Here is a 17,630-nt window from a genome sequence, read left to right as displayed (position 1 = left end):
TTTCAACAGGCGTCTTTAATGAATGAATACATTCCTTAAATTTGCTGCTTCAAAGCTAATGGGAACTTTTAATTTAGCAGTCACACTCACATGGCATTTTATCCTATATAGGCAGGTGATAGAAACATTACTCGTTCAGGAGACATAAATGCAACAAGCATTTGTGTTAATCCATTAGTTGCATTTTCAAAGGAAAATCCATTTTATTGTTGCTACAGATTTCATTTGACTGCATCTAATGAACGTGCTATGAATCTGTGTTTTAAAATAGTGATTGTGTTTGGTAAGAAGGTATGGGAATATAAGACAAGGTTTGCAAGTGGAAATGTTAGAAACTGAAAGGGTAACGGAAAGGGTGGAATGTCAAAAATGATTCCTTGGTATAAAGGTGTGACTAGTGCATATCTAGAATGGAGAATTTAATTTCATATAATAACTTGGAGAAACATAACTTTTAAAATACGTATTTAGAATCAACTATTCAGTGTGTAAGGCTTGAAGACTTATATTTTAGTGACAGGCTTAGATGAAGTGCTGAAAGTACAGTGCTTTGACATATGATTACATTTTTAGCTTCATCCAAAATATAATAGCTGTTTGATCGTCACATTCATTCAAGATCACCATGGAAAAATTTCTTGCATGAAATCTTTAAAAGACTTTTCACGTGTATCTTTAAATAAACATAAACACACAGTCCTGTGCAGCTATGTGAATCTAAAGGTGGCTATAGTTTTACCACAAGTAGGTAAAAAGAAAACAGGTTGCTATTTTGAGCAAGGCTTTCAGGACTGCAGCTAAAGCAAAAGGTAATCCTAATAATAGTTCCTATGCTTTTACTCAAATTCAGTGTTGAGAAAATTTTTATACTCTGGTGTTTTTACTCCTGTTAAATGTAGCCATCCTGTCATCTGTTGCCCATTTGTTGTTTTTATTTATGATAAATTAGGTGGTGGGCATGGAAAAGTGGTTCAAATACCTCTTTTTATACATTTTGCCATCTATTCATTAAATATAAATGTCTATATTCTAGCACAAAATTTAAATTAAGCCTAAAGTTATTTCAGATATAGATGGATAAACTTTGCACAAATTTTTAAACAAGTTAGCAAAAGAAAATCTGCATGCATGAGGTAAGTATATTATAGCAGATATATATTATATATTACATGTTACATAACATCTGTAACAATCTTAAGAAACATATTTTTTCTGTCTCTTTTACTTTCAGACATTCATTAAACAGGTGTGTCATTCTCTTTAGAAATGAAAAATCTGTAGTTATTTAGCTTTTTGAAATTAACACTTTTAATGTTTACATTTCAAAAAAATATGTAGCAGTATTAGATTTGCACATACTATTTTTTTCAGTATTTCATGGTATTAGATTGTATATAGTGATTTGGGTTGGGTTGGGTATGAAATGGAACGTGTTCTCTCTGTCTCTCTACTCTGGCATATTAAAAGGCCGAGCGGAGACATTGCATAATATGGGCATTAAAACAGTTGTTTTATCACACAGCTAATAATAAAACAGTAAGATCAAATAAATGTTGTCACTTGAAGTTTCCAGTGGTGTTCCATTTAAATACAAATTACTCCAGATTAAAAACAAGGTTAATTTGCAAATTAATGCATTTGTCCATATATTTCAAATGCCAACTGATATTTACCTTTATTTTGTCACATTATATATACAAAACAAACTGACCACAGTGTACTTCATTTAAAGACCACCAGTTTCAATGGGATTTTGAAGTGTGCATAACTGTAAATTGGATTGTGACCATTGTTCCTTTTTTGTAGTCATTTACGCTTATTGCTTGATTAAGGAGATCAAATATAAATGAATTCTCCTTCAAGGAACTGCTTTGTAACATGGACAAGCAATTTAGAATGGTGGAAATTAAGCACCTTTTAAAAGATACAATTCACTTTCAGTATCAGTACAGTATCTGGATATGGTTCAACAATATCTTCCCCTTGCTTCGTTTTCACGGAAAAGACATGTGAATCATACAGATTATGTTCATGTTCCATTCTAGAGCATTTTTCCACAGGAGAAAATCTCAGTGGGTAGTATCCTCAGTCATTAGCTTGTTTTTATTATGTGGCATCCTTTTTAATTATTGCTGATGTTGCCTTCATTGTTTGATCTGAAAATTCCATTAACTCAATGAAATCCCGAAAATGACGTTGAAGAAGTAATATGCATTGTTCTAGCAACACATCACGCTGTTGGCTGCAATGGATTAAACTCAAATTAATTTGTTTGGGTTTTTGTTGGGGGTGGTAGTGGAGTTGTTCTAAATGTTCACTTAACAGCAGCAGCAGCAACAAAATAGTATATAACTAACAGCTAAATATAGCTAGTCATTTAAGCTACCTGTCTGCTAAATACATTTTTGTTGCTTTGCTTGAAGCGTATCTATTACATGAGTTTCAGTTGAATAAAGCAGGGCCATTTGTTGGTTTAACATTTACTGATACTCATTTCAAATTTTGCAAATGTTCATACAGTTTGGTAAGATTTAGTTGTGTTTATTTCAGTGGAACAATAACAACGTACAAAGTACTTTAGAATTGTTATATTTATCCTTACAACAGACCTGTGATGTTATAAGTAGAGGGCTGTAGCTGAGTGGTAGGAGCACATGCTTTGCATGTAGTTGGTCCCAATCCATATCTTCAAGTAGGGATGGGAGAGACACCTGCTGGAACTGGGCTAGACGGAACAATGGTTCAAGGTAGCTTACTATGCTCCTCTGTTAGTTATGCAGAGGGATAGTGACTTGGCAAGGGACTACCTGAGGAGCTTCAGTGCTGAGATTTGAATCTGCACTTACCAGTAAGAAATCCTCCAACATTCTGTACATGATGCTACCCAGGGAAATCTACTATTGTAGGTGCTTCCGATTGTTTAGCACTGCACTGACTCATTTTCTACTGAGCACTACTAATGGAATACCACCAAGAGGTTTCACTACTTGCATTGAAAGGTACTGTGTCTGCGGCAGGTTATGCAGAGGCCCAGAATTCTTGCCTCCATATGTATATGTATGCGTGCTTAATCAAAGCAGCCTGGAGAAGGCTGTTTCTGAATGAAGGGAAGGTACATGGAGAGAATCTGTGTAAACTCTGTCCATGGACTCTTCTTTCACTCAGACACAGCAAAGTCAAACTTGCTTTGGCTAAAAGACAAAATCATGGAATTCTATGTAACATTTAGTTTAACTCTCGGGCACGGAACCTTCTAAATTGAGACAGTTCACATACTGTATTCAACTGTGGGTCATCCAGTGTATAGTAGAATAATGAGAGACAAAAGTGATGTGCTATAGCATTTCTGAGATGTACAGCTTTTATCCAATTATTATTTTGTCCTATCATCATGTTGATAAGAGGCAGTTTCCTCTTAGAAGGATGTACAGACTTGGTAGGATAATAAAAGATAGAATGGATTAAAAACCTATGTGTTGATATTATGATTCAGGCCATACTACATGTAATGCTGGCTATTAATGACTGGATCTTTCTTTGTATTTGTTGTTAGTTTCATGCGGGGAAGGAGGGATCCAAGTATGACCAAAATAGTGATGGTGAAGTTGGGAGTCTTTTACACTTCTATCCCATGCTGTCTTCTGAATCAAAAGAACCTCTTGAAGTCCATGATTCTAATAGCAGCTACTGTGTGCACATATGTGCACACAGATGTGTTAGATTACGTGAAAGGTGTGTTGGAAATAGTCTGAACACACACTCCTCCAAGTGTTCTGGCTGAATTTGGAGACCTACTCCCAAAGTTGCATTAAATTGGGTAAGAGAGATCAGTCTCATGAGAGGAGCATCATTGAAGAAGCCTCAAAGTACTTTAAGCCAAGACAGATTGTATTTATTTATTTGACAAAAATCATGTAACATTTGATTGTAAGAAAACCTTTATGTGGTTTACAAAAATATAAAATAATAACATTAAAATTATCAATAAAATGGTTTAAAACTGATATTTAAAAATATTCAAAAGATATTAAAATCAACAGTAGTTAAAAAGAAATACCAGTAAAATACATGTCTGGGTAGCTTACGTATACAAAAATATTTTAAGCAGGCACTGAAAACAGTACAGGTTAAGGTTCCTTCCTGACATCAGTAGCTGGACAGTTCCAAAGTGTCACCACACTAAAAGATCAATTAATTACAAGTGTGGAATGAGCATTATGTGGCACCTGTAAAGGTGCCAGTTCCACAGATCAAAGCAGTCGAGTAGGCACATAAGGGATCAGGCAATCCTGTAAGTAAACTGCTCCCAAGCCATTAAGGGCTTTACTGTATATGCCAACTTGGCTCCGCAGTTAGAGCAGATCTCTTGAGCAGAGGTGTTGTATGCTGAAAGCATCTCATTCCTGTCAACAACCATGCTGCAGCATTCTGCACTAACCAAGTCCAGCTCCAGGGAAGCTCCACATAGAGTGGATCACATAGAGTGCATTGCAGCAATCCAATCTTAAAGTCACCAGTGCCTGAGTTACTGTTTTCATGCTCTCCCAGTTCAGAATGGATGTAGCTGTAGCCACAGAGGCTACCTGGGCCTCCAGTGACAAAAGCTGGATCCAGAAGCACCCCAGGCTGCATACCTGCTCCTTCAGGGGAAGAGTGATCCCATCCAAGGAAGGCAGTTGACCAGTTTATCAGACACAGAAACCTACAGTGCCTGCCTTGCCAGCATTCAAGCTCAGTTTATTTCCCCTCACCCATCTCACCAATGCATCCAGGCACTGGGCCAGGGTTCGCATGGCCTCTCCTAGTTCAGATGTTCTGGAGAACTAGCGCTCACTGGCATGAGTGTACTGGGAAGAGTTGCTGTGCTCACTAGGCCTGAGCTGTTTTGTTTCTTTGACTAAAGAGTTAACTTCATTGACACCTTGTGAGTTACTCCTGACCTGTTCCCGACTCCTGTCTTGACACTAATGCTATTTAGGCTGATCAAGGGAGGTGACAGTACTAATAGTACTAATCCATTCTGCTTTGGACAGACCCCACCTGGAGTACTGTGTTCTGTTCTAGGCACCACAGTTTAAAAAGGATATTGACAAGCTGGACCACGTGCAGAGGAGGGCAACCAAGATGATCAAAGATCTGGAAACCAAGCCTCATGAGAAACGATTAAGGGAGTTGGGTATGTTTATCCTGAAAAAGAGGAGATATGATAGCCATCTTCAAATATCTCAAGGGCTGTCACGTGGAAGATGGAACCAGCTTGTTTTCTTCTGCTCTGCTGGGTAGATCCCGAACCAATGGTTTCAAGTTACAAGAAGTGAGATTCTGACTAAACATCAAGAATAACTTTCTGGCGGTAAGAGCTGTTTCACAGTGGAATTGACTCCTTCAGAAGGTGGTGCACTCTTCTTCATTGGAGGTTTTCAAGCAGAGGTTGGATGGCCATCAGACATGGATGCTTTATTTGAGGTTGCTGCATTGCAGGAAGTTGAACTAGATGACCCTCAGGGTCACGTCCAACTCTGTAATTCTCTGATTCTTTGATCCTACAGCTACTGTGAATAAAAGCACATCAATATATGTTGCACACCCCCTCAATTTCCCAGTGGTGAGAGATTCCAGGCATTCCAGGCAGTTTCCCAGGATTTGGTTTCCTTGGAATGGGGGTCTGCGGAGACTTTTGGATATATGGTTTATTTACAGATATATACAACCTGAGCCTAAGATGGAGGGGCTTATTAACTATTGTTCATCGTTTAGTAATTATTTATTGTAATTGTTAAGAGTGAATTTCTGTTTACTTATTGTTTGCTGATATTTAATTTCATTGTGTACCATTATATTCTAATGGATTGTTGAGTGTTACTTTATTTGAAATAAGTTGTTTATTTTAAAGTTATATTTTTATTAGGACTTTTTTGTAATGGATAAGATTGTTATAAGGTGTGTGCGATCCTTGTTGTTTCTTCTGTTTGTAAACCACCTTGCATATAGTAATATAGAAAGGCAATATGCAAATTAAAAGTGAAATGGAATTAAAGGAAAGGGAAGGTTCATCCATTTGCCCATAGGGCCCCTTCACTTAGTGTAGCTCTTGCAGCCCAGCTCGCTCTTTTGGGATGGTGATCATGGTGACTCAGCCAACAGGGATTCAGGGCACCATACAGGCTGACACCGCCCCCAGCCCCCTGCACCAATATTTTCTATTACATTTGTGGTCTGTTTGCTTTCAAAGGATCTCAGATCTGTGGGTTATTCTTGCAACCACCAAGAGTTCAGAATTACAGAATAGACTAAGAGACAGTGATTTGTCTTCAGCTACCTTATGAGCGGGTGGCGCTGTGGGTTAAAGCCTCAGCGCCTAGGGCTTGCCGATCGAAAGGTCGGCAGTTCGAATCCCCGCGGCGGGGTGCGCTCCCGTCGTTCGGTCCCAGCGCCTGCCAACCTAGCAGTTCAAAAGCACCCCCGGGTGCAAGTAGATAAATAGGTACCGCTTACCAGTGGGAAGGTAAACGGCGTTCCATGTGCTGCGCTGGCTCGCCAGATGCAGCTTTGTCACGCTGGCCACGTGACCCGGAAGTGTCTCTGGACAGCGCTGGCCCCCGGCCAATAGATGTGAGATGGGCGCACAAACCCCAGAGTCTGTCAAGACTGGCCCGTTCGGGCAGGGGTACCTTTACCTTTACCTTTACCTTATGAGCAGGGATTAAAATGTGTTTTATTTGCTGAAGCCCAACACTAATCAGCAAACCACAATATAACATATATTGTGCATTCATAAGACTTGAAGGAATCAATAGCAGGTCTGTCTGCTCACTAACCCCTGCTCCCCTATCAATTATTATTATTATTATTTATTTATTTATACCCCGCCCATCTGGCTGGGCTTCCCCAGCCACTCTGGGCGGCTTCCAAAAAAATATATTAAAATACTGTAATACATCAAACATTAAAAGCTTTCCTAAACAGGGCTGCCTTCAGATGTTTTCTAAAGGTCTGGTAGTTGTTCTCTTTGACATCTGGTGGGAGGGTGTTCCACAGGGAGGGGGCCACTACCGAGAAGGCCCTCTGCCTGGTTCCCTGTAACTTCCCTGTAGCTTCTCGCAGTGAGGGAACTGCCAGAAGGCCCTCGGTGCTGGACCTCAGTGTCCAGATAGAACGATGGGGGTGGAGACGCTCCTTCAGATATACTGGACCGAGGCCGTTTAGGGCTTTAAAGGTCAGCACCAGCACTTTGAATTGTGCTCGGAAACGTACTGGGAGCTGTCGAGTTGCAGCTCGGCATCCAAAGAAAAATCAGTCTCACACCATGATAGGTTCCGAAATATGGCTGCTGGTAGGGCTAATGCAGCACAGCTTTTATTGTGTGAAATCAGAAAGATACAAAATACAAGCAAGCAATTTGTTCTCAGCCAGCAGATAAGGACCTTCGCACTAGACCGTGCGAGCATCAGGCCATGCTACGTTAGCCAATCATATAGGACAGCACGAGCTGTTCACGCGCTGTTCATGCTCCAAGGATGCTTCTAGCTATGAAATCACCCTGCAACAATAAGAACTTTGCTCATGCTCTCATGTACAAGCAATCATTTTCCCACATGTCCCCTTTTCTTGTTTATATTATTAGAGGAAAAGAGGGACCATCATTCCAAATCGTACACTTCATTGCCTAAGCGTCTACACTTTGCAACGTAAATTCCTCTTGTAACCCCTGTGGTGGGCCGTGGTCGGTACCACCATGCAGTGCATTGGGAAATCAAAGAGGGTATGCATTGAATGCAACAACACACCATAATGAAGCCAGCAATACATGCAATTACAATCAATAATATTTTTCTTAACCATACTCCATTAGGTAACCAAGAAGACAACCACTCCCATGGATCAAAACCTTCAGGTGGATTCAAAGGATTATGGGCTATCATTTGTTCCATATGATCAATAGTAGCAGAGATATTGGTCGATTGATCAGTTATATACATGCAGCAATGAGAATGAATTAAGGCACAAATTCCACCTTTAGAAGCAAGGATCACATCTAAAGCATAATGATGTTGAAGAACTACATTTCTTATTTCTGATATTTCTTTGTTAATCATTTTTAAAGCCAAGATGGTGGAATTGAACAAATTTTCTGTCCAGTTTGCCAATTTATGCAGATCACGGTAGTTCATGGCTGCACCTAAAGAAGGCAGAAGGGACCTAGAGATGGCTGTCCCTGTATATTGAGAAATAGGTGATTGTACTTCCCTTCTGTTACGCAAACGGACCGTTGGGAGCTTATCTATTTTATACACCAAGGGTACTACTATACCTAACGTGCAGGTACCAGAAAAGGCAGAGGGGATTTCTTTGTAGGCACGTGTGCCACAAAATAACCATAAATCAGATTGAAGCAAACATGTAGTTCTGCTGCTCTTTCTCATCCAGTCGAACCAAACATAAAAGTCTCTACACGCAGCTTGTTGTTCATAGGTCATGTAAGTTGTGACATTATTAATTAAAACCTTTGGTCTGCCACTCATGGTTGTAACATTAAGAAAACAAGAAGATCCATTAATGTATTCATATGTCCAATTACAATATGGATAATGACCTAAAAATTTTTTGCTATTGTGATTAAAATGAAAACAATAAGGAGCTAATTCTACAAGCGATAGAAATACAGGAGGTAAACTTGTACGATTGTCCTTCATATTATTGCTAATCTTATATGAAGCATTTATTGGAATGCTAGAATACCACCACCAAAAAAAAAAAAACCTCAAAGCTTTTTAAAGCTTTTCAAAATCATTTTTCTCAGCAGCTAAAAGGGCACTAGCCAAGCATATTTTTTTCGCTTCAAGCATATTCCACTTGCTGTAACTAAAAAGATTGCAACAAGGTCGAGAACAGAGCCCATTGTCGCAGGCCTTGCTAAAGAACCACATTGCAATCTGCTTTCTGTCCGGGAACCATGCCAAAGCACAAAAATGAAACAACTGGAAGACACTGAAATCCCCTCACCCCCTCCCTTGCCAAGAGTCCACAATAGTTCCAAGATAGCCCTCTGTACATGCTCAGGGAAACACATCATAAGGCAGGACTCCTGAGGGAGGAGAAAAAAAAATATCTGGGGGGTAAAATCCAAGTGATGCCAATAAGGATGAGAATGGTAAATTAGTCCAATGGCTGTTTCCGAGCAACCTGCATGATATTTCGTGGCTCGATTATTGGCATGTAAAAACCACAATCCAGAAGAAGTCACACAACCATTTCTTCAGATACAGGAGCCCATTTGCTGTAAATAAGTCTGATGTATTGCTCCTTGTACTGCTGAGTCAAAAGTCCAAGCCCAATGAAGCGTGATGACACAGATGGGATGGTTGCTATTAGGAGGCAGCAAAACTGTAATGATGTTTGGTGGTTGAAGTTGCTTCCCAGGGAAAAGGGGGGCCAATGCAGTAGGGGTGAAGATGGCCTTTCAGCGTGCCAGGAAACACTGGAACAGCTGTGGAAGAGCCTCTTCCATTGCAGAGGTGACTGTGATCTTATCCGCTGGATTCTTGTGTCCTTTAAGGGCAGAAAATAGTGGAGACAAAGTGGAGGTGGGCAGGTCCAAATAACTCTTTATCCAATTCAGCTGTCCAAGGATTTGTTGTAAATCCACCAGTCTAAGATGACCAGGAAACTGTAGTTGAGGTGTAACTGGAATGGCTGCAGATGCTGTCAGCTTGTGTCCCAGGTACGTAATAGGTAAAGTCCGCTGGATTTTTTCCTTAGCCTTTGTCAATCCAACAGGTTGTAGCCATTGCAGGAATTTGGGACACGGTGGAGGACAAGGCCGTGGCTAGCAGGCTGTGGCTAGCAGTGCCCACTGACTGGCAGGCTTTAAGCATATCAGCAATGGCTATATTTGATGTTGCCATTAGAAGGCGCAGCTCTTGCGTACAGTGCTTATTTGCATTATCAAACACAAGCTGGCATACAATCGGTTCTTGTGCTGCCAGGTCCTGAACTTGCCACTTGAAGGTATTATACAAGCGATCAACAAATTGTCCATAGAGCTTTGCAGGGCCCTGTCTGACGCTCCCCCACCAACCATTGCGCTCATTCCTGTCATCAGGGACAGAGGCCAGAGCCTCTTGGGCTGAGGCTGTGGTGGCTGCCCAATACATAGGATCAAGGGCCAACTGTTGGGCAATAGGAAGAAAATTTCCTCCTCCCGTCAGCCCATCGAGAACATCGGTTTGGGTCAGCATGACGGGGGCTGGGGGTGCAGGAGCAATCACAGGAAAGAGATTTGGAGTATCAGCATCAAAAGGCAGCAACGGAGCGGCGGCACGGAGAGATTTTTGAAGAGGAATGGTAGGAGCGGTGCCAAATGCCTTGGGTGGAGGAGGTAGAAGAGCGGGGGGTGCTGCAGAATTTGAAGAATGCAGGGGAGTGACAGGAGGAGCCGAAGGGAAAATGTCCGGCGGTTTAGGAGGTAGGTTTGAGGCAGGCAAAGCGGGAGCCGGGAGGGCGGACGAAGAAGCTGTTGCAGCAGCCAGAAGAATGTTTGAAGGAGTTAAGCACGACATAGCTTTGTAGACGTTACACCAGGCATGCAAAACCTTGACATCAATCTGAGGATGATTTTGAAAGAAGTGTCCAATTTTTTTCCAATCGTCTAACTCCCAATTTCCGTCCTGGGGGAACCAGGGACAGTGAGTGTCCAGGGCTTTTATAAGGGACTTAAGGTCAGCTTTCCGAACAGCAAGGTTGTTACTGGCCAAAAGGAATTTAAGGTCTTTAAAAATTTTTTTCTGTGGTGCAGAGAGAGACTTTCCCATGATTGCAAGAGTTGCAAAAAGAGCAGGGAGCACTTACCGGAGGGATCCTTAGGAGGATGAGGGAGGCGCCTTTTGCCCTGTCCGGGCGGAGATAAGTGCTGATAAGTCCGTAACGTAGTCCAGAATCACATTCACACGGGAGCTCTCACCAGGGATCCACTACGTGGATGAACGACGCGTCTGCAGCCCTTGCCAGGCGAGGTGAGGCTGAACGTTGTAAAACAGCATGAAATCCGAAAGAAATCACACGGGAGCACTCACCAGGGATCCACTACGTGGATGAACGACGTGTTGGTGAGTGCTGAATAATGAAAAACAACGTGAAGTCCGAAGGCAGTCACACGGGGCACCAATTGTCGAGTTGCAGCTCGGCATCCAAAGAAAAATCAGTCTCACACCATGATAGGTTCCGAAATATGGCTGCTGGTAGGGCTAATGCAGCACAGCTTTTATTGTGTGAAATCAGAAAGATACAAAATACAAGCAAGCAATTTGTTCTCAGCCAGCAGATAAGGACCTTCGCACTAGACCGTGCGAGCATCAGGCCATGCTACGTTAGCCAATCATATAGGACAGCACGAGCTGTTCACGCGCTGTTCATGCTCCAAGGATGCTTCTAGCTATGAAATCACCCTGCAACAATAAGAACTTTGCTCATGCTCTCATGTACAAGCAATCATTTTCCCACAGGGAGCCAATGTAGGTCTTTCAAGACCGGTGTTATGTGGTTTCGGCGGCCACTCCCAGTCACCAGTCTAGCTGCCGCGTTCTGGATTAGTTGTAGTTTCCTGGTCACCTTCAAAGGTAGCCCCACGTATGGGGGGTAGCCCCACGTATGACTTTTCAACATATTAAATCCAGATTGCAGCATGTCACAAGGTAGTCAAAAGATTAAGGAGTAGAAAGGACTTCCTATAGATGATCTGCAACTTAAAGAATCTGTCTGTGCTGGAATGTGGTGTGGTTGCTCCCCCCCCCATTCTGCCCTATTATTTGCTGAGTCTGATGTATTTCACATGCAAGGGAAAAGACAGCACAAGAAACCAGAACAGCAGACTAAAATGTAGAAACACAAAATCAAAACCTCCTCTGTTTTCTTGTTCCCAACCCTTCTCCTTCGTTTTCTTGATCTTTCCCAAAACTTCCCCTGGCATGCTTACCTGATACTCTGTTGAACCAATAGTGAAATGTTCAAGAAGGCCTGCAAATGCCATCTTGATAGTCAATATAACACCAAAACTAATTGGAAGTTGTTGCAAGAATGAGTTCATATATGCTTATATTTGTTTGCTTTGATGTATGCTAATTGATTTGCTTTGATGTCATGCTTATATGTGGACCCTGGCATGCAGGGCTCTTGATCTAGAAAGGGGAGATATCTGTAAGCTTAGGCTAGTTGCCATCTATTGCCATACCGGTCAGGTGAATTGATGGGAGGGTCTGGACAAACTGACGTATGCTGCTTTGTGTATAAAGAATATATAAACATTTGCTTGAGTTCAGACAAGTCATGACAACCTCCCACTGTTGCAGTGTTCATTATGCATCTGCAGTGGGGCTTTGCAGGCTGTGCTGTAAGTTTATGCCTTTTGACAGCCTTCTGGTATCCCTGCACTAAACCACTCCCACGAGCCCACATTTGAGCTAGTGGATCAGGACGAGTGGGTTTATTTTTAAAAAAAAAAATTCTTCGGGGCCTTAAAAAAAACTTTTATATTTCTGTTTCTTAGCTTTCAGTGAGTGTTTTATTGTTGTTTTACACTTAACTTTATAGTTTCATCCAACTAATGTCACCTACATCCTTAATTGCTTCATGTTACAAACACATGTGAGTTTTTAATTTCACAAATTAATGGAAGTGCCACTGATTTCATTTTTGGTTATGTCCACATAAGTATCCATAAGATTTCTATCTTAGAACTTGAAAACAATGTAAACTCCTCCACCATCCCCTTTGAAATAAAGCAGAATTTATTTCAATATGTGCCCTAGACTCAGGGATAAATTTTATGAGTGTTCTGCATGTAAGGATTTTTAGCTTTTGATGCATTTGAAGATGAGGACTCAAAAGGATGGCTCACTTGAATGCACTGACCACTGACTATCTTTTTAAAAACGGTTTTAGAGTGGTCATCTTATTTCTTGCTGAATTTACATGGGCGAATTTACAAGAGCATCGTTATTACTTAATCCAAATCTTTAAAGGAGTAGGGTTTTTCAGACTAAGTAAGATTATTTTTTTTAGCAACGTAGTATCTTGATACAGGGAGATTTATGTGTGTATCTTAGGCTAATGGTGCTTATGATTATAAATCTGAAGTGGGAATACACCTCTCAAGTTAAAAAATGTCCACGTGGCAGTGAAGTTTTACTTATCCACAAAATATAATGGGAGAAATCTTGAAGCAAATACAGTAGGGAGTCAAAAAGTTATCAGGTGTACTGTAATGTACTCATATAGAAAAATGGACATCCTGTACTGTATGATGACCTCTGTTGAGAGAGAGACAAGGGAAACATGTGCTTGTTAATTCTCCTCAACCTCTCAGTAGCTTTCGATACCATTGACTATGGTATCCTTTTGGAGTGGCTGTGCGAACTAGGGGTGTGTGGCACTGCTTTGTGCTTTGTTGTTTATGCTCTGGTAACCCCGGGGTTAGATTACTGCAATGCATTATATGTAGGGTTGCCTCTGAAGACAGTTCGGAAACTTCAGCTAGTGCAGAATTCAGCGGCTAGGTTACTCACTGAAGCAAGATGGTTTGAGCATATTACACCGATCCTGGTCCGACTGCACTGGCTACCAATTAGTTTCTGGGTCCAATTCAAAGTGCTGGTTTTGACCTATAAAGCCTTCAATGGCTCAGGACCACAAAATCCAAGGACCATCTCTTTCCATATGAACCTACCTGAACACTGAGATCATCTTCTGAGGCCCTTCTTTGTGTGCTTCCTCGGCAAGAGGTCCGGAGGGTGGCAACACGAGAACAGGCCTTCTCTGTAGTGGCTCCCCATCTGTGGAATGCTTTCCACAGGGAAGTTTGCCTGGCGCCTTCATTATATATCTTTAGGTGCCAGGCAAAAATGTTCCTTTTTAACCAGGCCTTTGGTTGATTTGATTGACCAATGTCAATCAAATGTGTTGGAGGGGTTATTGGGTGGTTGTTGTTTTTATTTCGATTATGTATTTTGTGGTTTTATATTTTGATTTTATTCTGTGAACTGCCCTGAGACCTGCCAGTATAGGATTGTAAATACAGACAGACAGACAGACAGACAGACAGACAGACAGACAGACAGACATACCTTAAAACTGGCTTGTGCAACTTGTTGTGACACATCCATGTGAATGCAGCCCATCAGTATCATCAGGGAAGCCCATCATGGGCCCAATAAATCCATTTTTGCTGCCTGCAGGTGAGCTGGGACTAGGGCTTTGGTGGGTCACCAGTTGTTCAGTTGTTCATTTCTAACCGATGCCTTTTGTATCCTCTCTCACACCTGCTATCTGAAGTGGTATAATTTCAGAAGAACTCTATTACTACTTAAAAAAAATGCTGAGTATGGTCAGGGAAGAACTCTGTGTGTAGTCCTGCAGAATTAGTTTGATACTTTCAGTCAGACCTGTCAGGCCTGCATTAACAGACTGACTGCAGCTTGCTCACCAGATATTTGCAACCAGATACCCACTGTATGTGCCCCTTTCCCATCTCTTTGTAGGAACATCTAAAAACCCATCATTGCTTATTACTCACTGTGTGGGGGCTGTTGTAGCACAGTTCCTTTCAATTTCATCTTCATAGTCTATTGTGATCGTCGCCTCTGCTTCAATATTCAGTATGTCTAATGCGTTAAGTCACTGTTCTAACATTCAAGAACACAAATATATTTTTATTCTCTGTAATGCTGAGAAAGACCTTTCAGACGTACGATTGGTTGCTGCTGTGCAGAGAAACATTATGAATGCCATGTCCACATATGGAAATACATCTTGCAGTATCTTGTCTTTCATCATTGCACACATTTTCAAGATGCTTTTAGGTGCTTCTGCTATACTTTGTGGCTGCATTGGTTAGTGATGATTCTGCCAAGTCATTCTGATAGCAAGATTGGAAATCTTTTGTGCATGCTTGCACTTCTGGTGGTTCCACTAATGATATTTTTGTTAGGAATGCAGACTTTGAATTCAGGTTCTCATATGCTGACCTTTGTGTCTCCAGCTCAGAAAGAAGGCTGTCAATTATCACAGTATATGAGTTAATTCCAAAGTTTTCACAAGTGTCACATCTATTTCACCATGTGATTCGTTACTCTGATGCTTCCTTTTCTTTTGCTGTTTTTTTGACATATTATCGTAGTTGCTCAAACCTGACTTTTCGAAGAATTCAGACATATATTGAGCATTTTTCACATACAATTTCAATTATTTATATAGCTATACTGCAACACCAATATTGATTTCAGTAGTTTGAAGCTTCTTGCTGGTAATGCTGAATCAATTCAAAATGGTGTCCCACATTTGCGCCTTTATCACGGTCTCCAATAACTCCCATTTATTTAACAATCCTCTAGTTTCACTGCGACTTAAAGATTTATCTATAGTGTCTTTTTTGTAGTATATACCACAATTTGGCTTTCATATTTGAAACTCCCGCAGGGCTCCAGCACGCTGCGGATGTCTGCCCAGCGTGAGGGGCGCTCTGCTTCAGGGCAGAAATATTCCTGTTGATCCAGGCCATCGTTCTTCTTTCACAGAGGTTCCTTCAATTAGCAGTCTTCACTCCCCCTCTTCACTTGAAATATGTGCATTTGCTTCTTTTCTAATTGTTTATTTCAATTTGCTGCAGCTAGTGCACGATCAGAGACAGTGTCCAGGAGAACCGGATTCCACAGGAGGGCATAGGGCCCTCACCCCCTTCTTTCGAATCCGGTGGTGATTTATGGGCACAGCAGGCAAGGGCAGTGTTCCCCATTCCCTTGGGGCAACAAGGGAGGCTGCATACTCCCATAACAGCCTCTTAATTACCTCGTGTGGGCCGGAGAGATGTTATTGTCGGCCATCTTCCAATGTGCCCCTAGTGGCCCCCCCTAGTCTTTTCTCCATTGAAGAGACATTTTGAGTTAAATAATAGACTGTCATTGCTAGAAAGCTGTTTAGATTGCGGGAAAATGCTTTTCAGAATAATATTGCATTTCTTCATTTATAGTCCATAGGACTGGATTAGTGATTCCGAGCACAATTCAAAGTGTTGGTGCTGACCTTTAAAGCCCTAAACGCCTCGGTCCAGTATACCTGAAGGAGTTTCTCCACCCCCATCGTTCTCCCCAGACACTGAGGTCCAGTGCCGAGGGCCTTCTGGTGGTTCCCTCGCTTTCTAGAAGCCAAGTTACAGGGAACCAGGCAGAGGGCCTTCTCAGTAGTGGCACCCGCCCTGTGGAACGCCCTCCCATCAGATGTCAAAGAGAACAACAACTACCAGACCTTTAGAAGACATCTGAAGGCAGCCCTGTTTAGGCAGAGTTAGTACTGATGAGATCGGGAATGTTTCCACGTTGAAATGGAATTGGGAAGTTTTCTTCATTTTTCATCCAAGATCAAAGTCAGTGCTCATGTTTCCCAACTTGTTCGTATCTTGTATTTGAAAACTGGTGCCCATAATGCTGGGGTTGGTTATATTTCCATTAATACGTTTCTGACTATTTATTTAATTTCTATACTACCCTTCATCCAGGGATCACAGAGCAGTTTACAACCCCTCTTGCAAGGAGGCATTAATCATCTCCCTGGCCCAGCCAGATGTCCCCTCCCTGTTAATTTTTATAAGCGAAGAGAGTAAGTGGTTGCCTTGATTGATGCAGTACCTTCTTCTCATCCTTGAGCCTTACTAACTGAAACTCATCTAACATAACAGGACTAGACAGTGCTCTGAACAACTCTCAGGATTCATCTGCTGTAACAGTAGAGTCATGGTTCCAGTGGATGCAAGTGATTTTATCCTCAAAATGCTTTGCAAACAAGTCACAGCGAGCTGCTATTGGTTCTGTCACCTCGTACGGACTAGGCTGTAAGAGGCTGCACACTAACGGGAAATACTCTGCTGGACGGCACAATGTGGATCCAGTGGAGGCAACAAAGTATGCCTCCTTTGCTGCCTTCATTGTCACTCGGTAGGCTCAATTATGAGCCTTCACCTGTGTTAGATTGCATTTGACTGGAGTTTTCCTCCACTCGCATTTGAATCATCTCCCAGAGTGTTTCCTTGCCCTAAACTCTGTCAGCTCAGGCAGGGAGACTGCTGGGCAGCAAGGCAGGCAGTAAACCAGCAGAAACCCTAATCTGTCTCCATTGTCCAATGCCAGGATTACACACTCTAGATCTCCCAACTGGACAGAGAGCCTGTAGAGAGAGAGTAAAAAAAATCTACAGAGAATAGCAACTCCCCTCTTCAATTCTCAAGTCTGCCCTGCTGCTGCACTGAGTACCCATAATCAGATCATAGACAAGGGAGGTCTTATTCAGAGCCGATTTGGCATTCAGCAACAGCAGCCGCAGACCCAATGACTAAATGATAGGTCTAGGGTTGCCATATTTGGAAGAGTAAAAAAGAGAACACACGCAAGCCCCTCCCCTTATTTATTTGTTACTTCCTGCCCCTCCGCGCAGCCAGTGGTCATTATACTTTGTGACCACCACCACCCTGCTCACCCACAAGGGTCATCAGGCTATGTTATTGTGCACTGCGACCTGACATGCATCTTTTCTTACAATTCAGTCTTGCAAGTTAAAAGCGGCATCATTTTGACTGTTTCATTTTATTT

The 17,630-nt window shown here is 41.8% G+C and overlaps 1 protein-coding gene and 1 long non-coding RNA gene across 2 annotated transcripts in view; one reads left to right on the top strand and one right to left on the bottom strand.

Moving 5' to 3' along the window:
- Positions 1 to 17,630, top strand: part of LOC309533262 (uncharacterized protein) — a 464,396-nt gene that overhangs the window by 13,058 nt on the left and 433,708 nt on the right. The gene's annotated exons all lie outside the window — the stretch shown is intronic.
- LOC309533702 lies at positions 8,416 to 8,793 on the bottom strand. Its single transcript, XR_014220415.1, has 2 exons — positions 8,681 to 8,793; positions 8,416 to 8,607 (listed from the first exon to the last, which is right to left on the bottom strand). It is a non-coding gene; the product is annotated as an uncharacterized lncRNA (long non-coding RNA).

This window comes from Podarcis vaucheri (genome assembly GCF_965113315.1).
Source record: "Podarcis vaucheri genome assembly, chromosome: 5".
NCBI classification, from domain to species: domain Eukaryota; kingdom Metazoa; phylum Chordata; class Lepidosauria; order Squamata; family Lacertidae; genus Podarcis; species Podarcis vaucheri.
This window is presented reverse-complemented; position numbering and strand designations above follow the sequence as displayed.